Source organism: Talpa europaea, assembly GCF_964194135.1.
Source record: "Talpa europaea genome assembly, chromosome: 4".
Classification (NCBI taxonomy): domain Eukaryota; kingdom Metazoa; phylum Chordata; class Mammalia; order Eulipotyphla; family Talpidae; genus Talpa; species Talpa europaea.
This window is the reverse complement of record NC_140070.1, coordinates 120856131-120880131: the sequence shown is the minus strand read 5'-3', so window position 1 is coordinate 120880131 and position 24001 is coordinate 120856131.

Here is a 24001-nt window from a genome sequence, read left to right as displayed (position 1 = left end):
GAGCATGTTGATGACATATTGTCTGTGAGCCCTTCCCTACCCTGTTGTTTGAATCTCTGTGCCAGAGAGAACATGTGCATCAAGTGTAGTTGTTGACCACGTCTTCTCTCCATCGCCTTCATTGGTTGGTTATTATTTTTATTTTAATAAATACATATTTAATACATAATACATTTAATACATAAATACATTTAATACATAAAGATTTATAGGGGTACTATTATTTGAAGATGATGATGAAAAAAATATTTTAAGTCTTGTCAGCAAGTGTTTTCTTTCTTCTGCTTGAGGAAAACAATTTCTTGCTACCTTTTAAAAAATTGTTACCTCTTTTTCAAATTTTCCTTCTTTTCCATGTAATATATACATTGGCCTATTTGATGTTATGGATTAAATTCCCAAGTGTCTTATCTTTTTCTTCTTCTTTATAATTTTGCTCTGTACTTTAAGATCTATCTTGCACTTAATCTTACATCTCAACAGAGACTACGCAGTCTTGTCAATATCCAATAAAATAGTTTAGTTACAGTGCTCTCTTTCTGTGATTTCATAGATGGATGGATGATGGCTAGATGGGAGGTAGCTAGACAGACAGTCAGATAGATAGACAGGGTAGCTAGGAATGAGGAGGGGAGGGAGTGAAGGAGAAAGAGAATTATCTATTTACTGCTCTATTTTTCTCATTATTATTCACTTTGTTTGGCATTGACTGTTAAATTCCCTTAGGGATTTGTTAGTTTCTTCATTGACTGCTTGGGGCCATGTACGATCCTTGGAAAACCCAAGTAGCCGCACTCTTGAGTAGGCGGTCTCTACCCCCATAATCTGTTGGTATAGAAGTAGATGGGGTGTCATCCCCCACCTTGATAACCTGGAAAAACTCCTTGTTTTCAGATATATTTGTACTCTTCCAGGCTCTGGGCCAGAGAGATGTAAGTCCATGTATTTCTTCTTTTTTTGTACCTTAGAAAGATTTCTTTGAATCCAATAAGGGCCTTTCCTAGGAATTCATAGATTCCACAAGGCAGGCTTCCAGGATATGCTACATTCTTGTCTTCATGATTTCCAGAAATTAGTTTCCAGGCATTTAAGGTTTCCTTGGAATTTTCCGCCTTGGGATATCCACAGAGCTTAAGGTCATACTTGCCCAGAGCCACAGTTGATCAGAAAAGTAATTGGAGAAGTATGCTGCATGTAGCTTACTATACTATACTGATGGTCCCTGGCCTATGATGGTTCAACTTATTTTTTTTTTTTTACTTTATGAGGTCATGAAATCAATACACATTCAGTAGAAACCAGACTTCAAATTTTGAATTTTTGTCTTTTCCCCGAATAACAATGTGATAGAATACTTTTGTGAAGTGGGCAGCAGCAGAGAGCTGTAGCTCCCAGTTGGCCACAGAATCACAAAGGTAAACAACCTTCTACCAGCTATTCTTATAACTTACTAGAAGAGGAAGAAATTGATGATCTTGTCAATGGAAATTCCCTATAATCCAGCAATTAATTTTAGTTCAATGCTTCAAACATTCTTTAGGTCCAGAGTGATTTCAGCTGTGTATGTTAATAGTGAGAACCCATATAAATGTTCTGTTTTTCACTTTCAGTATGATGTCCAACAAAGTGCATGAGCTATTCAACATTCATTATAAAGTGGGCTTCGTGGTAGATGACTTTGTACAATTGTAGGCTAGTGTAAGTGTTCTGAGCATGTCTAAGGCAGGCTAGGTTAAACTATGATATTCAGTAGGTTAGGTATTTTCAATACATTTTTGACATGTTATTTTCAACTTTTGATGGGCTTATCAGTATGCAGAGGAAGAACTTCAGTCTTAGAATCTCCTCTTTGTCTATACATTTTTGCAGTTGTTATTGTTTTTGTTAAGTACAATTCATCCTTTACTAAATAATTTTTCATTTATTCTACCATAGAGTAATTTGAAAATTAATATCGTCATAGGCATTTTCATTAATAATAAAATATCAAACAGTTATAAACCTTCAAGTTATAACAAAAACGTATGAGAAAGAGGTGAACTAATCTCAATCTTATTAAAACACAAACTTGGCAGCATCATTTTTGCCTGTGCACTCTGTTCTTGGCACAGGCATGTCATGCCATTATGTGTGATCAAGCAGGTTTTCTAGTCTATGATTCTGGGGCTATTATTTATTTTGTAGACATCATGGGGTTTTTGTAGTTATTGGGACAATGCAATGCCAGGTGTTTTGTGAATGTCCTGATGAAAGCAGTTTTGTGGTTTTTTTTTTTTAATAATTTTCACAAAGTCACCATCTGGCCCTGCCCATAGCAAAGATTCCACCAAATTATCTTCCATTCCATGAGCTTCATCTCCCCAAGGAAATGGAAAAGATAACATTTTGAACTTAGAGATGACATCAAATCGGTTTTGAATAGCTTCTTTGATTTTTGTAATATAATGCATTATAGTAAATCTGTCCCAAATTTTTTCTATTTTAGCTGGCAAAATTCTGAGGATTTTTTTTCTTCAAAATTGTATAATTGGTTTTAAATTTCCCTGCAGAACTGATGGCTTCACGGAATTTCAATCCAGTGTTTTCTTTTGCCAAAAAAAAGTGATTTTCCAACTCTGTAATAGAAACCAATATTTTAAATAAACATTTGGATACATTCTACAATTTTTAATTGACTGCTTCTTCTCCCTACATATTTAGCTATAGTTGCTATCAAATTCTTTGTGGTGAGCTTTAGGGATGTCAGTCATGATACATGCCTCATTGACTTCAGGTTATCTTGACATTCTTCCACTATCTTGCATATTTTTTGATATTTCAAGCTTACTACAAATGAGCATACTGTTTTAACTATCAGTCAGTGACCTCAGTTGAAAGCACAATTTTCAAATTAGTACACTTTAAAAAGAAAAATTAAGAATGTCACTAAAATAACACACACATACAAATTTGAGTTACCTCACTAGCATAAATTAAGACAAAACCTCAACTCATGTAAATTAACATTTGATTGAGTGCAATTTGAGCAGGATGTTGATCTGAATTGTGTGGGGGAGATTTGTGTGTGTGCTACATACAAAAATTACTGAATCTTAGAAAGGCAACAAACTCCTTTTCATATAAAAAGCAACATTGGTCTCTTCTAAACTTCCAAGAAAACGCCAAGTCCCTACCCCTCTGAAAGAACACGTTTTCTGATCATTTTGACAAATGCCACAGGAGTTCCCTAAAGACAAAAAATGTTACAGTTTCTAACAACTTCCAGTACATAAAAATGTTCTGTTTTCTAAGCTTCTCTGAAAAATTGCAGGTTTGATGATGTTTAAAAAAACAATTCTGATTTTAACAATGTGCTAAAAACTTTACAGAACACATAAATTCAAAATTCTTGTCCCTGAAACTTGGAATACATACCAAATTTAACTGTGATATTTATCCCAGGCACACAACAGAATCCTCTAAGGGTATGAATACCCCAGGCTTCAAAAGATTGAGTTGGGGAAAGTTTGCTCTGAGCAATAGGAACAGCATAAGTGCAGGTCCCAGACTTTGGAGTAGCCCTCGACTCCCCCAACAACAGAATTAAAAGCATTTTCGCTTCAGGAAACCAGAATAAAAATCCCAACTTTAGTAACCCTCTTCTTATGTCTCCATTTTTTCATCTCTTGTTACAGATAGCTGACTTTCACATATAGGGGTATGTCTGTGTCTGTGTGTCTGTGAGTGTTTACTTCTTGGATTTTGATTCTGTTCCACTGATCTATGTACCCATTTTGATTCCAATATCATATTATTTTAATTTCTGTTGTTTTGTAGCATAGTTTAAGTCAGGTAATGTGATGCCTCCATTTCTTTCCTTTTTTCTCAGGATTGCTTTTGCTATTCAAGGTCTTTTATGGTCCCATAAACTTTAATATTTTTGTTTCATTTATTTGAAGAATATAATGTAGGCATTTGATGGGGATTGTGTTAATCTTATATTTCACATTTGGTGCAACTATCACTTTGGGTGTATTGAAGCTCCCCATCCATGAGCATGGAAGGTAATCTTAATTTTTATATCTTAATATTGGGTGTTATTTGTGGATTGTGAAATCATGAGACTTTTGTTTATATTTTATATATATATATATATATATATATATATATATATACTCCATTTTTTTAATCATGGGCATGTCACTTTTATAATCAGACTCAAATGGTATTTTGTATTTAAGGAAGGTATTCAGTGAAGGCACCACCATATCTATCCTAGTCCTTTGATGAATGTAACATTACAAATACATTTCAGCACACAAATATATTCGTTTATACCCACTTTAGTGATTTTTTTTCAGTAAATTATAAAATAGGAAGGTTTTTAAGGCCTTCCTAGATATCTAGCATTGAGTAAATACTTTGAGATTCTCCAACTGTCAAAGAAACTGTGGATTTATTAGGATTTACTATAGTTTTTATAAAGCAAGACTTTTTACAATTAATGTTCACCCACTAGATAAAAACCAATTTTAGTCAAATGTTTCTTTTCCCACCCTGGGAATCTAGTAACATAAAGAGAATTATTAGATTATGCACATGAATGAAAATACCAACACTCATATAAATCCTTGTCCTTTGTACCCAACTTTGGGAGCCTTCTGTATTCAGGGCATTGTTTTGTTTTGTTTGCTTTGTTTTTAAGACAGATGTCTTTTAATTAACTTATATTGAAAGCAGCAGGTATCGTATCTAATGCTAATTTGTGTGGAGGGTGTATATGACTGCAGAACCATAAGTCATGATAATAATAATAGCAACCAGCAATCATCTTCTCATTTCCTGCACTGTTCCTGGAGCAACACACATTGGCATAATGCATGTTTCTAGTTAGAAAAGGGTTGCAGTTAGGCCCCAGGAAGTAGGGGAATCCACATGAATAAAACTCCATCAATGTTTGATTCTATGTTTTATTTTAAAACTGATTTATGTCCAATACTCTGACAGGCTTCAGAAAGATGGAAGCACAGCCCCAATAAGCTATGTGCCAAATGCAATGTTTCAGCCAGAGAATGATGACTTAGGAAAGTTGGTTAAACTAGCTCACTCCAGTGCTTTCTTGCGGGTAGCCAGGCAAAGCTTCGGTGTCTCTATCTGTGCTGTTGGGAGAGCTATGTTGGGGAGGATGTTTCTACTATTCTGAAAGTTTAGATAAATTAATTAACATGTATATTATATTATCTCTACCTCCTCCTTTTAAATCAACTTCAAGAATATGAAATTGTAATTCACTTCCTGCAATCTGCAGATAGTACTAACTGCTGACACTGGAGGATAAGGAATAGGGAAAGGGTTCTGAAGTACTTTTTTATCTTAATTGTTAATAAGACAGACAGAAATGCAATCAAGGTATACTAGAAGATGATCAATTCATGGTCTCACTAAATGGGTTTGTTCTTATAGCTGTGATCAGTTTCGTTTTGATGCTTCCATTAATATAGAACTACAATTGAGTTTTATGAATGGTTAGAGTATTATAGGAATCTATAATTTATCTTTTAAAAAAGTTTACTAAGTCTTCCTTAAAAATATAAAGAGGGCCTCCCCTGGTGGTGCAGGCGGTTGAACACCGCGCTGTGAAGCTGTCTGAAGATCTGCAGCGCTGGTTCGATCCTGGCCAGCCTGCAAGGGTCCCACATGGCGCAGCAGACCTCTTCTGTCTAGTCCGCTGCTCCCCTCAGCAGTGTATTTCGTCATTCTGCCTGTTCTGTTCCCCACTCTGTCTCTGGTGAATCCTCTCACCCGCGCATCTGGCCTGTACCCCGATTCTTATATAAATAAAAATAAGTAAATCTTTAATAAATTAATTAATTAATTAATTAAATTAAAATATAAAGAGCTGCAAAACAACAGAATAAAAACCAGGCATGAATATTTCTCAGCTGGAAAGAGAAAAGGAGCCACTATGTACCAATTAAAAAATTTTGTTTCAGTTTTTATTTTTTAGTGTTACATTTCTGAATAGTACTATGAGAAACATAAGGAGTATGGGTAAAGTTTTATGAAATAAAAATAACAATAGACTATGCACTTAAAGACACACTTTCAAACTATGTGATTTTGGGGAAATCATTTAAATTCCCTCATATTCAAGTTCTCCAGATGCAAGTGAAACTATCAATATTTGCCCTGCCTCCCAATAGCATTGTTCTGGGTATCAAATAGGATGTGTGTGAACGTACTCTGTAAATGCAAAGTGAGCAAGGGTTATATCATTAGTGAACTTTAAAATGAAATCTCTCATCAGAAGGAAAATCTTTATGAAAAGGAATATAACTGGGCCTCCCTGGTGGCACAAGGGTTAAGCACAGCACTATGACACTATCCGCAGCCTCTGCAGCACGAGTTCGATCCCCAGCCAGCCAGAGAGCTAACCACATGGCACAGCAGACCTCTCCTGCCTAGCCTGCTGCTCCCCTCAGCAGTGTATTTCAGTCGATCTGCCTGTTCTGTTCCCCACTCTCTCTCTAGTGGATCCTCTCACCCCCCCAAACCTCTGGCCTGTACCCCACTTCTTGTATGTACAAATAAATCTTTTTTTAAAAAAAGTGATGTAGGGCCTCCCCGGTGGCGCAGCGGTTGAGCGCTGGGTTGCGAAACTGTGCGCGGCCTCTGCGGCGCCGGTTCGATCCCCGGCTGCTCCCCGGCCACCAGAGGAGGGTCCCACATGGCGCGCAGACCTCTCCTGCCGCCCGCTGCTCCCCTCAGCAGTGTACTTCGGTCCTTCTGCCTGCTCTGCTCCCCGCTCTGGCTCTGGTGAATTCTCTCACCCTCCCGCGCTTCTGACTGTACCCAGTGCATGTATAAACAAAACAAACAAACAAACCAGCAAACAAATAAATAAAGCATGCCTCTATAAAAAAAAAAAAAAAAAAAAAAAAAAAAGTGATGTAATTGATAACAGGAAAATCATGGTCTTAGAAACCAAATTGTCAGATTTTCATCAACTTTTTTTTTATTAATTTTTAGGGCTAAGAATCCCCATTTATAAAAAAGACTGCCTCTTTTTATGATTCTAAACTGGGACTGAAGATCACTTCTGAATGAGTCAGCTTCCAAGTTCACAGAAATAGAGCAGGAAGGAAGCAGTTTCTAAACTAACGTTCCTGTTGTTCCTAGAAAAATAGTCACAACAGAGCAAAAACAGTTACTCTCTGTATTATTCAGAGAATAAATTATATACTCCAAAGCATAATTAGCACTTGTATCTAACAGATAGCTACACTTTCTGGTTATGTATCTATCAAATTTTCATTTTAATAGTGATGACTCATAATGAGATTATGCATTCATCGTTCCATTCATTAAACTGTTTAACTTGCAGGCTGTGCATGTAAACTACAAATTCTCTGCATATGTGATCACATCACTCTGGCCCAGGCTCTAGTTCTCATCCTAATATTTGTTAACATATACAAATTCATTCAAGAGCAACTTTTTTTTTAATGTGCATTCAGATAGCAGATGTGTTGAAAATGTTATCAAGTTACAGATGCACAGGGTACTCTGGCTGAATGTGTTTGGCAATATAGTTCTGAAAAATCACTTCAGTTCCTGCCTTCTGCTGCCCCAAACTTAATTCTCCAGGGAGCCATCCAAAAAAGCAATGCTAAGTATGACTAAATTCAATCCTCAGATCAGCTATTTTTGAAATGGCAGAACACACTTTTAACAAATGCAGCATAGGTTTCTCTCTTGTTGAAGAAGATGTGAGCTCCAAAGTCACTTTATTATCTGAAACTTCATTATAAGAGGGAACAACTATTGGAATGGGATTCAGAAATCAAAATCAGAACAACAAATAGTATATGATTCAACAGGAGAAACTCTTGTCTCTCCTACCTTCTCCTCTTTCCTCGTCATGCCTTCCTTTCTATTCTCTGTTCTGCTCTTCTTTCCTCCTTAGCCTCCTTTCAAGTCATACATCTCTCTCTTCCTGCTCGGTATGGTAGTAACTAGCATTTATCTTGGTGTTTCTGTTAACAAAGAGCTTGATTCCTCTTTTTTTTTTTTTTTTTTTTTGTGGGACCCTTGCCTGCGGCCAGGAATGAACTGGTGCTGCAGAGGCTGCGGGCAGCGCTCAACCGCTGCACCACCAGAGGAGGCCCTTGATACCTCTTTTAAGTCCTACCTGCCTCATTACCTTTGCAATCTTTTTTTCCTAATAAAAGACCATTGAAATATATGAATAAAAAAAGGAATGACAAGAAAAACTAGAGAAATTCATAGTTGAGATTTTAGTAAACCATTTATATTATCTGCTAGAACACTGCACATAACATTTTTTCCCAGTGCACATCCAACAGTGAAATAAATCCATATTATGGGACACAAAATGAACCTTAATAACTGTAAATGAATAGAACCATATAAAGTATGTTTTGTCTGTGAAGGAACCAAAGAAGCTGTTCTATCGTTTTTTTTTTTCCCCATTCCCTCCACCAACCACCCGTGCCCATGCCTCATCTGCCTCCCTCCCCATTCAGCCACCCCTTTGCAATCTTAGAACCATTCTGATCATCCTGTTATAGGGCAGGGAGAGGGGCAGCCCAGACCCTGCAAACCTGCCTGCTCTAAATAAGTTCTGCCATGCACCGCATCAACACAAAACATGAGACTTTAATGGGAAGGAATTTTAATACAATTAGGAAGCAATACAGAAAAGGCAAAGAATATAATTTCTAAATCAAGCACCCAAAGTTACCCATCCCTTCATGGGTAAAGACCACCCAAGCAGGATTGGCCCAGAGCAAGGCCCCAAAGCCTGTCACAAGTCTAAAGTATCTTCCAGTGGGGACCCACAGAAAAGGATCAGAAACAACCAGACAAGGGCCTCCCCAGTGGTGCAGCGGTTGAGTGCTGGGCTGAGAAGCTGCCCTCAGCCTCTGTAGCGTGGGTTCAATCCCTGTCCGCAGGTGAGGGTCCCACATGGCACCACAGACCTCTCCTGCCGCGCCTGCTGCTCCCCTCAGGAGTGTATTTCGTCAGTCTGCCTGTTCTGTTCCCCATTCTTTCTCTGGTGAATTCTCTCACCCTCCCATGACTGTACCCAGTGCTTGCATAAATTAATAAATAAATCTTTAAAAAAAAGAAAGAAAGAAAGAAAGAAAGAAAGAAACAACCAGACAAGTCTGGAAGGAAAAGAGCAAAATCAAAATCAAGACAAAACCTGCCATTGTCACCTCCCCACGGGTCTCTCACCCACATCTGTTTCAACCAGTCCATGACCAAAAGGCAAGTGTAGCTTCTTTATGTGTCTCTCGGCTCCCTGCGCCTCCTCCAGGTCTTCTGGCTCTCCATCCTGCGTCCTTCCTTCCTCAGTCTCCTCTGCAGCTTCTTCTCTCCCTGCTCAGCTCCACCCTCCCTTGGGGGGGGGGGCAGGGAGCCTGGAACCTCCCTCTTTCCTGGGGACCACCCTGTTACCATCCCATTTGCCATGAAAGTCTCAATAGGCTAGCAGAACCAAGTATCAAAAGCAGGTCTTCTTATTTCAATGTCTGCCCCCTTCCCCAATCATGCTACCTCAAGTCTTCCTTTCCTCCCACACAGATTTCTCTGTCTTCTTTCATGCCCTTCATTTTCACTTACTCATTTCCTGCTGTACTATTTCCTGAACTACTATTTCAATAAACCATCCTCCATTCCATCCTCACTCCCATCTGAACACTTTCTAGTCATTGCCTTCATCCTCAAAGGTTAAGTGACCTTTGTACCATTAGAGATGGGGCTCCCCAAAGCATTGCTATCTTTGTCCCAACCCTACGCTGTAACTTCATCAGGGATGAAGATGTTACCCATTAAACTCTTGTATTACTAACAACTGAAGGGCTGGAGGGAACTATCCAAAGGCCAAAGGGAAAGTTTTCTGATTGGTGAGCTAGAGTTCTCTCTCGTGTTCTCTCCCTCTGTCTCTGTCTCTGTCTCTCTCTCCCCCCTCCCACCTCTCTCCCCCTCCTCTTTTCTTCCTTCTCTAACTCTCTCCTTCAAATCATATAGAGTGTTGCCAACGGTGTTTAAGTTGCCATTTTAACACTTCTCTCTCTCTCTCTCTCTCTCTGTCTCTGTCTCTTTCTCTCTCTCTCTCTCTCTCTCTCTCTCTCTCTCTCTCTCTCTCATCTATAAAAGAGAACAACATAAATTATTTTTCCCTGAAATAATCTTTCTTTCTGACAAATTTTTTGGTGTTATAGAATATAAGATTTTCATAAAATCCTAAAGAGTTACCTCCCAGCTACTTGATTTTAGAGTTTTGGTGCACTCAAATCAGTAGTGTCAGTTACCCCAATTACAAACTGTGAAACTGAGAGACTGAAAACAATACTTTTGTATTCCCCAGATTCCTTACAACTGTGAAAATTTAATTACTCTGGTAGGAAATAATTTCTCTTGGATGATCATGAAGGTAGTGAGAGGTTTTAGACACTTTGCACAATTGTTTTTTCTATTTGAAAAAGTGAAAATTATGAAAAAGTCCTTCTTTGTCCCACCAACATAATGGGAAAAGAATTATTTATTTGCAATTCAAATTATGGTATTTTCTAGTTTGGGTTTTACCCTGGGGAAATCACCACAGGAATACTCAATCAGAATGAAACAGCATTACTGTTGGTAATATAAGGAAGTCTTTTCCCCACTAAATCACACTTTATTCCTGAGAAGAAATTATGACCAAATAACAACTAAAATTCACATACAAGCAAGACAAATTCAAACCAACAACCAGGAATTTAAAAAAAATGAGGGGTGGGGGGTCTTTCTCCTATCAAACATCTGAGTATTTCAGATAATAGGTTCTTGCATATAATGAAATAGCAAATGCCACGGTCATAATAATATCTCTAGATAACAAAATGACCAGTAATTAAGTAGTGGTGAGTTATAATTACTTAACTTTGAAATTTTGTTTTGGTTTGCTAATCACCCCGCCTTTTCAATTCTGCAGACCCATACAGGACCCCTTACATCTTCTTTCCCTAAGCCCCTCCCCTGGAGCAGACATTAGTTTCCATAGTAACTACTACATAACTGTTGCTCCTGGGGTAGCAAGGAGGGGAGAAAGAACAGCAGAAGAAAATGACTAACTCTGGGTATTGGGCACATAATAGATTCTGGTTACTGTGAGTTACCAAGAACTTCTTTTCTGCTTCCCTTTTGGAAAAGTACTTAGAACTTTTCAGAGTATTATTTCCAGACTCATCTCTGACCACTGGTAAGAAATCCCTCTTCCATTTTCCATGATTGTGGCTGTCCACAGTGGATGGAGCCAGTGGCACATGCCCCTCCCTTCCACCTGCCATTCATTCCTTCCATTTAGCAGTAGTAAGAGGGCAGGAACTGCTTCCAACTGGGACACAAAGCTTTGTGAATCCTCATGACATCATGTATGTGCTCACTGCTCCATTCATTAGTTTGATACATAGCGTGAGATTTTGTAAACATATATACCCTGAATCCCCCCTCAGTAATGAAGACAGCATTTCCCATAGGATTGATTTTCCCACCTAATGCTAGAGAATGCTTATTCTATAACTAGAAAGAGCAGGAGTCCCTTGCTGACAGTGAGACAACTGGGAATCCTGCAATATTTACTCTCAACTTCACTTTCCATGCGAAAAATGCCTATCTGCAAAAGGAATTCTTTCCCCTGTGGTTAAAGGGGATTTGGAAACCCGAGCTTGTAGCAGGGTGGTGTGGTTCTCACAAGGAAGTCTGAGCTCTCTTTCTCCTTTTTAAAATGAGAATTCGAAAGCAGTGGGGAAGTGATGTTGGACCTATCACAGCATTGCTAACAGACAGCCTATTACAGTATTTAATAAAAACAGAAACAGCATGCCTATCATAGGCTAATAAATCCTACCTCCTGCACGCTTTAAAAACAGTATGAAGCAGCTTTAACGGAGCTTCAGATAACTAATTTCAAGCATGGCTGTCTAGCGTGCCTGTCACCCCTATTGTCCTTCCAAACTCTTTCAGACATTTTGAGCAGGGAGTATTAAAGCTATGAGTTAGCAAGGGTTGTGACATTAATGGTCCAGAAAGGCTTTAGGCACGAGAGGTAAGGATGATTACCGGTGGCTATTTGGAGGACTGCACTGGATCGCTGTCATTAAAAATTAAGCGTGGCTTTTGAGGAAGATGTGACAACTACCGGAGGTAGGATTTGCATGTAAAACAAAGGAATCTGTTGCTGTACCATGCTTTTTGTTTGCTCTGTGCCTTGTGGGTTGTGAATTGCAGCCAGGTGCGGAGTGAGCAGGAAAGAGAAAGAGAGGAGTGGGAGACAGATCTGCTTAGAGCAAAACATAGTAGATAGTATTATGTTTTATGGCAGAAATGCCTCGAGGACAAACTGGCTCTAGGTTCATCGGCTGCTGAGTTTGCATTCCACGTTGCTTTTCTGTGGAGTAGAATGCTTAGAGGTCATGGAGAAAACAGTTTGCTTCTATTCTGTGGTGTCAGCTAGGCTATTGGTAGGGTTGAGTGAAGACTTTGGTGTGTGGGAGGCATGAAGGTCCAAGAAAAATAAAGAAGAGAAAGCTCTCCTTAACACTTGAAACCTGTTAGATAAATATTTTATTCCCATGGTCAATGTACTTTGATAGCCAGAGTCAGTTTTTAAATGGGGAAATTGGAAGATTACAGTGGATTTCCCTAATAAATAACTCTTTGGATTTAAGCTATTATAAAAGAAAATTGGAGGTACCTTCTTCCATTTTGCATATTGAAAGGCTAATCCACACTGTATTGATTTTGCTAAAGCAAAGCAAGAGTTTTAGACTAAAAGAAGGGGCTTTCTCTCTGCCCCTGCTCTTGCTTTGAAACAACTGCTAGGGCTGCAGATGGGAATGCTGATTTGTTAGGGGCTACGGATTTGACATTTTACCTGTTTTTTTCTTTTTTGTAATGAACAGAATAAAAGCATAATTCTCCCTGAAAGATGAGAGAGACAGTTGGGTTCCAAAGCCCAGTGGATAATGAGTGGATTTGCAGAGGAACTTATACTGCTTTGTACTTTATTATGGAACCCATATAGCTCAATCAGAATGAGAAATGTCAGGAAATCACAGGCTGAGATTTTTAAAGTAAAAATGCAGTGATCAGAAACCAATGTTTCTCCAATTTGATCTATGGTGCAAGTTTCAATATTTGTCATTGCATACGACCCTCAATGTGAAGTAGCAGAAACATAGTGAGAGAATTTCTCTGTGCTGTTGTGTTATTCCTGTGATGCACTTCACAAACTCCAAGATGTAAAGATGTTGCTTTAGATTTTGAAAAACTCAGTGTTCCGACACATTGATTGGTTATAATGAATAGCAAAGATACATAGTCATGATCTGTTTATAAAAGAACGCTATTACATCCCCAAATGCATTTAAAACATCCATATTCATATAGTATTAACTGGAAATAAAAGTGAAAGGCAATTAGAGCATGTTTGTTGTCAGCTGAACACCAGAATTAAGGCTACCTGGGGCTTTTCCTCTTCTCTGATGGAGCTAAGTTTGTACTTTTATTAGCTTCTATATATATATCCTGCCACTCACAAAGTTGAAATCGTTGCCTTATGGTGAATGACATCTCTGTTTAAAGTTTGTGTCTGTTCTTCCTAATAGTGTGATGAATATCACTGAACCTGCCAAATTCTCTTGGCTAGGATTTGTGTGACCAAGAACACACGTTCATGAAAAGATTATAGAATTTTTGATGCAATTGATGGCTGTGACACAGTTTTCTGCCTCTATGTGTCCAATGGAATGTGTGACCTTGACATTGTGAAGCCCTGTTCTCTAACCAATTGCAACTATTAGCAAGAATCCATGGGAAGAAGCAGCTCACAGTTCACAAACAGAAACACACACATTTTTCTTGCTGTTGTCAGAAGTTTACAACTGATTACTATTTCTATTGTTTTCATTTAGTTGAAAAGAACTTTTCACTGGCTCTTGTCTCACCAATATATTCTGAATCTAACTGCATCAACCATTTATTTTAGAAGCCACCCATGTCATAAAAATTGTCAGTGGAAGAAATTATCTTGCTGTGGTCATTTTCACTTTGCTGATAAATCAAAATGCCTTTTCATAATTTTCAGATTATTGAAAACAACTTCCTATATTAAATCTTGAGAGTATGTTTTTCTAGACTGGACCCCCATAACATTAAAAAATATAGGGCAAGTATGGTAATTTTTTCTTTGTAAGCTATAGAGAAAGTCAATGGAAATTATTTAGTCAAAATAACCTACTCTGTGTCACAAATTAATTTCATAACTTGTTCATGTTGGTTGACATCAACCAAACCATTTCCAGATATCTTCCATTTTCTGCTACATTTAGTAAGGAAAAACAATTCTCCAGTTATACAAAAAGCAAGCTGGGAACTGTGGAATCCACTTTGACACAAAAAATAAGCAAATCTTAGTCATTATTTTCTTCTAAGTCCCCATGGGTAGCACAGCCATCAGATCAGCCACCAGGACACAAGTCACCAAGTCCAGAGTTGTCCTTGTTCTCTGACTCTCTCATACATACTCGCACAGTCACTCACTTTATTGGTAGATATTGTACTGGATATTTCTCAAACTAACACAAACTTCTCTTTTACTAGCTCTCTCCTCTCATCAAAATACAATAAAAATTGCATCTTCCAAAATACACTGCTGTTAAAGCAAATAAAAAATCAGGCTATGACAATGTTTATACAGAATAATCCTAATTAAATGTGTGCAGGGAAAAAACAAGAAAAACGTGCACCAAAATGTTAGCAGTCATTATCTTAGTGTGGTATCACTGGCACATTGTACCCTTTTATTTCATTTGTTACATTTTTTTTATTTGCTAAAATTTTTCAAAGATAACGTATTATATATTAATAGTCACAAGAAGATTGACGTCTTAAAAGTTGATTTATATCTCCTTTTCCAGTTATGTTGCCAATTTTTTTTCCATGATCGCACCTCATATCACCCACCATATATTTACCCTAAAATCAATGGTCATTATTTGGTCCAAGCAGGACTGAGCAGCGGTGCCATTCCCCTATCAGAGCTACTTCTCCTGGGGTTTCTTGGCATGATACTAAAATCTCAGAATCATCCTTTTATATTGTTTAAATATAAATACATACAATAACTGGGGTACAGGCCAGAGGTGTGGGGGGTGAGAGGATTCACCAGAGACAGAGTGGGGAGCAGAACCAGTAGAATGATTGAATACACTGCTGAATGGAGCAGCTGGCAAGTTGGGAGAGGTCTGCTATGCCACGTGGGTCACCTCCCTGGCCAGGGATTGAACTGGTGCCTCAGTGGCTGCAGATTGCTTCATAGTGCTGTTTCTTAACCCCTTGTACCACCAGGGAGGCCCAGAATCATCCTTTTTTAGATACTGGCTCCTACCTCTTAACTCAGTTTCTTAAAAAGGAGATTGTGTGTGTGTTTGTGTGTGTGTGTGTGTGCGTGTGTGTAAAATTCTCCTTATTTTATAGATAGAGGATTTTCAATCTCTTTTGCTGACTCCTCATTATATCAGAAAATTTTAAACATCAGAGTGTACCATGACTCAACTAAAAATCTTTTGTTTACATAAACTTACTCCCTACCGAGTCCAATTTAGTCTCGGGACCTTAGGAAATATCTTCCCCCTAAACTCCCTACTTGTATCTCCGACTGCCTACATAACATTTTCAGATAAATGTGTTATAGGCTTGTTATGTTTAACATATGCAAAATCAAATTTCTAATTTCCACGAAAAATGTCCTCTCTTATTTTTCCCATATATGTTGATGGAAACTTCATTCTTCGACTTACTCAGAGGGAAAAATCTTAGACTCTTCCTTTAATCCTCTCTTCCCTTCACATATCAGAAAAAATCCAATTGCCTCTACTACCAAGCCACACCAAGTAGTGAAACACTTATGGTTCCCATTACTACCACACTGAGCAAGCAACAACACACTCTATTCTCACCATTGTTTTGTTTCCCGGTTCTCCCAGACACACATTTTATTCTGTACCCAACACCAGTGGTCCTTTCAAAACTGCAGTTAAAATCATATCTTCTGCTAAGAATCCTCCCAACACATTCCTGTCTAACTGCACATAAAAGTCAGGTCCTCGGCGTGGTCACAGGCCAGGCATGGTGACCCCCAGATTCCGCCCTGACCTCTCCTGTGACCACTCTCCTTTCGCACACCTCCTCAACCACACTGGTCTGCTGGCTGTTCCTCCACCATGCCACACACATAAAATCCCTGGGCCTCTGCTTTGCTGTGCCAGCTACCTAGGAATTTCTTCATAAGACTCCATTTCTCAGTTTCTTCAGGTCTCTGTCAAATGTCACTTTATCAGAACAGACTTCTCTGAAAATCACTTTTCTAATCACACCCTTTTGCACACTTTCTAATCCCAGTTATGCTGCCTTTTATTGCACAGCCTATCAAATATCCCCTAACATAATACAGGGTGAGTTTTTATTGTCTATTTCTTGCCCATTAAAATGTAAACGCTATGAAAGCAGAGACTTTGTTTTGTTTCCTGAGGTATACATAGCATCAATTGTCAAATAAATGAATAAACTGCTCAGTGTAGGAACTGAATATTTTTCCCCATCAAAACCTACTAGTAGCATGAAGCTCCAGGCATACGTTTTTCAACCTCAGGGTCAAAGCTCCATATCATAACACCCTGTTGCTCTTTCCAAACAGAAATATACAGAACACCTTCAAAAAAGTCAAGGAAATTTATCAAAATGATATTCATTTTCTTCCCTACAATGGAGAGGAAAAAATATCACATCACTGATTCTAATCTATGTTAAAGTAAATAAAAATTCAATTTGTCTGAATTTGATCTTATCCAAAAGATGACTTCTATATCAAAAAGACATCTTCTCAAATCTATACAAATGACTATGGACATAGACATGTCCTATATTTTGTCTGCTCTCCTTGGGTATGACAGAGGGATGGTAAAGTCAAATTGAAAATCAGCATGGTCAGTTTCAGTGGTAAACAATGGCCTCTCTACCATTAACAGGTATATAACTTCAAATAATTAAAGTATAATCAAATAATCTTATTGTCAAAATTGGGTATATTACCAATGACCAATATTTCTAGTACCTTCTACAGTCTAGAGAGGTAATGTATTATCAGATACAAGCAACTAACTGAAATATAGGCTTTAGGAATAGACAGACAAGGTCAAAATCTCACCTTCTCTACTTCACAGCTATGTGACAGTGGGAAAATTTTAAAAATTTTATTTGAGCCAGTTTCCTCATTGGTAAGTGGTGATAGTGATACCCACTTTTGTTGATTGAAAATTAAATAGGACAGTGTATCCCATTGTCTCTGTAGAGTACTTTGTGCACAGAGGTGCTTTAAAAAGTAATGGTTTTCTCATGGTTATTGTCTCTTAATCTTCACAGTTTGCCTGAGCAGTAGATATTATATTTTCCATTGAGCATATGAGAAAACTAAGATGTACCTAAGTTAATCAAATTGCTCAAGGTCAAAAAATGAATGAGTTATCAACATTTACTCTCCCTTCAGCTCTTGACAAATAGAATATCAGATTAACTACTTTTAATGTATTTAGTGACTAAAGGCTGCCCTGGTGATTAGGGGAATTTTTTTAAAGAAATGATCTAAAGAAGATTTTTCTTCTTCTATTAAAACATGGGTACTCTTGTGCAAGGTACACCTTAAGCAAACAGTAGACTCATATATCTGTGAAACTTAAATGAATGCTAATTTACTCATTGAGAAAAACTCATTCTTTAGACCTGGAGTATAATGGAATATCAAAATACTAGCTTCACCGCCCTGAAGACCTTGGTTTGAATCCCAGTTCTGCTTTTTGCCAGTTGTTTAGCCTTGCAAAGCTTTCCTGTCCAAAGCAGAAATGTAAATAATAATAGTCTCTCACTCATCGGGTTGGAAACATTAAATGAAATAATCAATGCGCAACTGCTAGCACTGTGCTTGGCACAATTTACATGCTGAATGTATTACCTATCATCACTTTTGATATAGTTATTTAAGATGAAACTTTAAAAATATTTTGTGTATGTGTGTGCATACATATACATATATATGTATATATATGACACTGAGACTTAATTTAAATTATCTCCTTTAGATTTTATTTCTTGGTATTGCAAGCCTCTAAATTTATTCAGTAGATATCATTTAAAAATCACCTCAGCATCAATGTATATAAGAATTTAAGATGTTTGAGTATCTGCCCACCACCAGAAATAGAATTTCCTAAAAATGTGTAACAGTTGTTCATTTTCTATTATGCTCCAAATGAAAAAGGCAATCCTGGAAAAAATCAGAAAAATGCCTGCTTTTCTGAGATACAGAACCCAATTACATAGATTCATGCTAAAAGAGCTTGAACTGTGCCTTCCCTTAGCCTTGCCAAGCTCCGCTTTCGGTATTCCCTGTCTTTATCTATGGCTGCACAGGTGAATTACTGGTACACTGGATAGATGAATACATGATCATACAATATGACTTCAGTGCTAGACATGCATGAAATTGGCAATTAGCATCATCAATTATTCTAGATTTAACAGTATTAATTTCTTAATGCCAAGAAATTCAATTTCACTTAAATGCTCCATAAAACTAGTGCCTTCAATTAAACTGTTGGGAAACCCTCAAATACTAATCTACTCCATAGGTTAAACTTTTCTTCAATCCATTCTGAACTTTATCTTACACTAAGAAACTTCTCAAACTTTAGATCCTTGAACGTTGGTTTATGTCATTAAATGATTGTATTTGTGGGGGTGTTTCCTTTAATATTTTGTCAATTCTCAAATCCACTTGTATAAATGTCACTAACCCCAACAATAGTACTTCTCTCCAAAAATGTGGATATGCAATTGTCATAAAAATATGACAGATTTTCAAGATTGGTTTTTTAAATTGACATAAGAAATTGTTCCTTTTTGCTCTAATAACTCTCTGCAGATAGTGCTACCATGACCCTTAGCATACTTTGCTTTGATCTTTGTTCACTTATCTTCTCCTCTTCTTCCCAATTAAATTGTGCATCCCTGGAGGTTAAGGACTGGGTCATGATCATCAAAATATTTCCAGTGCCCAGCAGAGTTCTTGGCAGTAATTAATGCTCACTAGGTATTTCTGGAATGAATGAGTCAATGATGTCTCCCTCAAAATTTTTAGTGTCCAGTTTGACTTAAGGAAGGTAATGACCAAATGGGCAAATAAATTACACACCTGCAAAATAAGGGGCTTCATGGGCACTATTTTATAATAATAAAGCCCCAAGGCTGCCATGTGCTGTCTCACCTCTCGTTCACCTGTCCTCTCACCTCTTCTCTTTATATTTGCAGGTCCATATCAAATGCTTTTTTGACAGTTTGCCCATCCCTTCCTCTCCACTGTCTGCTCATAGCCACTACCCCATCTTTCTAAAGAGTGTGGTGGGGCCTTCCATTTGAAGCTGACTTGAGTGTGACAGCCTCAGACAGCAAACACCAAAACCCCCTTCTCATCAAAGCTAGGGTGACAGATAAACCTGGATGAGAATTTCAGTTCAGGGGGAGGGGAGGGAATAAGTCAGCTGTCAAAATGTCAAGCCTGCTGGCTTCTTAGGAAAGAGAAGATGTTTATATTACTAAACAGGAGGGCTTTGGTTCACATTTACCAGCATATGTACTAAGAAGGGAAAAGGTCAGCTGAGTCCCACATGCAGGTTCTTTGTCACCTTGGTGTTTCCCTGAGTGTGAAAACTCCAGAATATTCTGGACATGGGAACTCATTTTCAACTTTCAACAAATCCATTCAGTGGTAAAAAGGAATAGTTAAGCAAGTAGTAAAGTAGTAAAATATGCAAGTAAATTTCAAAGCTTAATTTGTAGCCCAGATAATTAGGTTTCAAACTTTTTGAGAACAGATATGTCTCTTAATTCTCAGGTGAATAGAACTGTATTGACTATATATGATATTTATTTTTAATCACTTTTTGATTAATATACACTCCTTTTCACCCTATTCCCCAAGATAAAGACAGATTAGGAAGTCAGGTAAATGTCTTATCTTTATTTACCAGGCTGCTTGGCTGGGATTTAGGATCTGCACACAAATCTTAATTCCTCTGAATCCCCTCTGCACATGAAGGTACAGACAGGGATGTTATGGGAGAAGAAGGAAAGAAAGGCTGGGAGTTGGGATGTTGCCTGTTTATTCATAAAATCATGTTACTTACAAGTATTTCTGTAATTGAAAATGACTTACAAAACCAGTCCATGTCTGACTCCTCCTACAAAGGAGGATCCAATTTGGAACTTTGTCAAAATACAGCCTCTACTATACTAACGTGTCTGGGAAATTCCACTGCTCTTTGTGATGGAGTTCAGGACTTTGTGAAGCATGAGTTCGGTTTTGTCAGACTCTTACAGTACTTTATTATATTACTGTTAAATTTTTCACTGGGAAGCTGGTAAAGGTCATGCTCCTATCTGTAACTCTTCTCCACAAAAGTAAAATACCTTTCAAAGAAAACTCTTCAAAATGTTTAAGTCAGTCAGCAATTCAAATGCAAATTTACATTCTTTCCTGCTTTGTATCAGACTTAGAGGATCATTCTGGATTTCTATAAGAGGGAAAGAGAGGCAGCTAGTAAATCTGCCCAGGAGATGATTTTTAAATGTCTTGAGTTTGACTTCATATAAGCATCTGAAAGTTTCTGACCAGATGAATGTGTAGCTACACCTAACTGAATAATTTCCTCAGAGGAATTGTGTTTTTGTAGCAAATCTGAAACCACTGATTGCCTGAACTTTTTTCATTTCCTCATATATTTAAATGAAAATTAGGGAGGTAAAATCTCAACAACCTGACATCCAGAAGAAAATAATACCAAAATTTAGAAGCAAAGTTCTAACAGATTGATTCGGTCTCTTCCTCTCTGTGAGGACGATCAACGATTGGCTTAACTTCATTTCCTTAGTATTTTATTTGATTCTATATGGTACTTGGGAACAGCCATGGAAGGTTCTCTGTAAAGACAACTCAAGGTAACAATTTGCTTTAAAAACATAAAAACAGAATAGAACAAGGCTCAATTTTCTGTTGGAATAAATCAAAAGAAAAAGCTGAGAGGTAAATAAAGTTCTCATTTAAAGAAGAAGGAGAGCTTAGATAATATGTTACCAAATCTAAGAAAGATTCTTGGGTATAAAAAAAAAAAAGACAACAATAGCCCTAATACAGAGAAAACTGGCTAGAGAATGTCTATTGCAACCTGCTTCTCAATCTTCTAGGTCTGTCTCTCCATGGTGGCTTTAGTGTCTGCTGAACTGACACTGAAAAAGAGCATGCTCTAAAGAAAATAAAATATATTTTCTGGTTGATAAACTGATATGAAAATCTGTCTTGACTTCAGATGGTGTTTAATTTGTTTACTAGAAGATTCTTCCCCTATGCCCATGATGTGCTCAGGTATCGAGATGATTAAAAAAAAATCTATTCCCCATCTTGTTACTCTTTAACCGATCAGTCCTCTTTTATGTCTGCCTTTTTCAATTATTCATTTATGACACAATAAATATTTATTGAACATCTACTATGGACTAAGCATCATGAATGGCGTTAGGGTTTCAATGTTAAGCAACATCAGAAACGACTCCTTTCCCTGATCATGGAGTTTACACTCCTGGATGAGAAAGACATTAACCAAATAGCCACATGAATCAATACAAAATTAAAAATGTAACAAAGAGATTATTTTTTTTAATTGTTTTTTTTTATAATTTTTTTTTAATTTTTTTTTTTTTAAGATTTATTTATTTATACAAGCACTGGGTACAGTCAGAAGCGCGGGAGGGTGAGAGAATTCACCAGAGCCAGAGCGGGGAGCAGAGCAGGCAGAAGGACCGAAGTACACTGCTGAGGGGAGCAGCCGGCAGCAGGAGAGGTCTGCGGCCATGTGGGACCCTCCTCCGGTGGCCGGGGAGCAGCCGGGGATCGAACCGGCGCTGCAGAGTCTGCGGGCAGCTTCGCAACCCAGCGCTCAACCGCTGCGCCACCGGGGAGGCCCAACAAAGAGATTATTTAATTGGAATCATTAATGTAGTCAAGGATATCAGGGAAAGCTTATCTGAAGAAAAGAGGACCAAATGTTAAATTATATCATGAATGCGAACAAAAGGAGGAAACATGAAAGCAGCAGGGACTAAAAGTTTCTGTGCAGCCTGTGCTGTGTGTGTACGTACAGATTCCTCTATTAGGTACAGAATTCTCCACTTTTTTCCTAGCCTCTATCAAAACTAAACTCAGGTCAGATCTAATAAAACCATTCTTCCTCAGGTTTCTATTCATTGTGTCACTGATTTCCCAGGTTTTAAGCCAACAATTGTCTTTGAATCCCCCTCTAACTATAGACTCAATCGGCCTATTGATCCTTTCTTTAAAATTTCTTTTGCATCTGTGCCATTATCCCTCACTATAAAAATAAAGCCCCTTTATTCTCACCTTTGTTATTGCTAACCACCTCCTTGTCTCTAGTCTGATTATTTCAAAGTGCAGTCTTTAAACCTGCGTAAGAATTACCTGCAGAGTTTTTTAAAGATGTCTATTCATGTGGCCAGTGTTTAATCAGAATTTTTTGGATAAGTTTTGAAAATTTAACAAACATCTTGAATGGATCTATTTCTTTGGGAAAAAAATTACTCTGATCTCCACCCACCATAGACCTTCCTAAATTAATAGTGTCAAATGATCAAGTCCATTGTCTTGATCATAGAACTTAGATAACAGTCCTTTAGTGGCTCTCACTTGATAGGGCAAATCAAATCTGCCATGACTGAACATAAGATCCTCCAACTTATGGTTTCCAGATAAGTTTCCAGCCTAATCTTTACTCTTATCTACCTCCTCTCATGCTGCATTAAACTGAATTATACTACTTGCTGCCTCTCAAACATTCTTCTACCATTTTGATGTCTCTGTTCTTTGCACTCAAACATCTAGGAAAGGTTTCTCTCGTCTTTCATTTCATCCCTCAAACTCCTACCTATTCACCAGTGATCCTTCCTATAAATCCTTCTTTCTTTCCTTTCCCATTTTCTCTTCACTTTAGATTCCTTGCCCTTCTGAAGGGATCTGTCCAGTCTTTAAGTTCTGTCCATGGGTTTCACTTTTTGCTACTTACTTATCAAATAGTTTTTGCACATACATAATGTTCCTATTTTGCCCTGATGCCTATAAATGTCATGAAAAGATAAACTATTTTTTTATAAAAACACAGACTTATGGAATAGAAAGAAAATTGATATGAGTTTGAGATCTATCTAGTGTAAACTCTTGGGTGAATCATTTAACTCCCTGAGCTTTGTCTCTATTTGTTAAGTGGGATAATGTCACTTGCATTATAGGATTTCCATCAGTACATGCTGTGTTTTATAAAAAGTTGAGCCATATGGAATTGCCTATATTCAATTATTTTCCCCTACAATAAGGCAGTTTCATTATACCTGATAGTCTTCTATATTTTAGTACACTATTTGTAAGATCTGTTATCTCCTATACCATGCTTTGTATCCAGTTCACACATCAGCTCCTTGCCACTGAATATATATATACATATGAACCTAATATCTATATATATGAGAATCTAATAATGTTTCATTATTGATCTAAAGAGATAATTAAAGAGAAAAGAGAGCACTATATCAACACTAAGTAGACAAACTATTAATCTATCTCAGTGTTTACCCTTGCCTGATCCTTTTTTAAAGGAAGTGAACAAACAACAATTTTAACAATAAGCTAAAGCAAGCTCTTTTCTAATGAGAGAATTCTATTAAATAAAGGTCAGCAGGAAAAGTAACAACACTCATTGTCTCTTATTTATAGTCCAGCTGGGCATCATGCAAACTTGCTCAAATGTCTCTCCTGAGCATTACCTTACCTAGAGTTTAT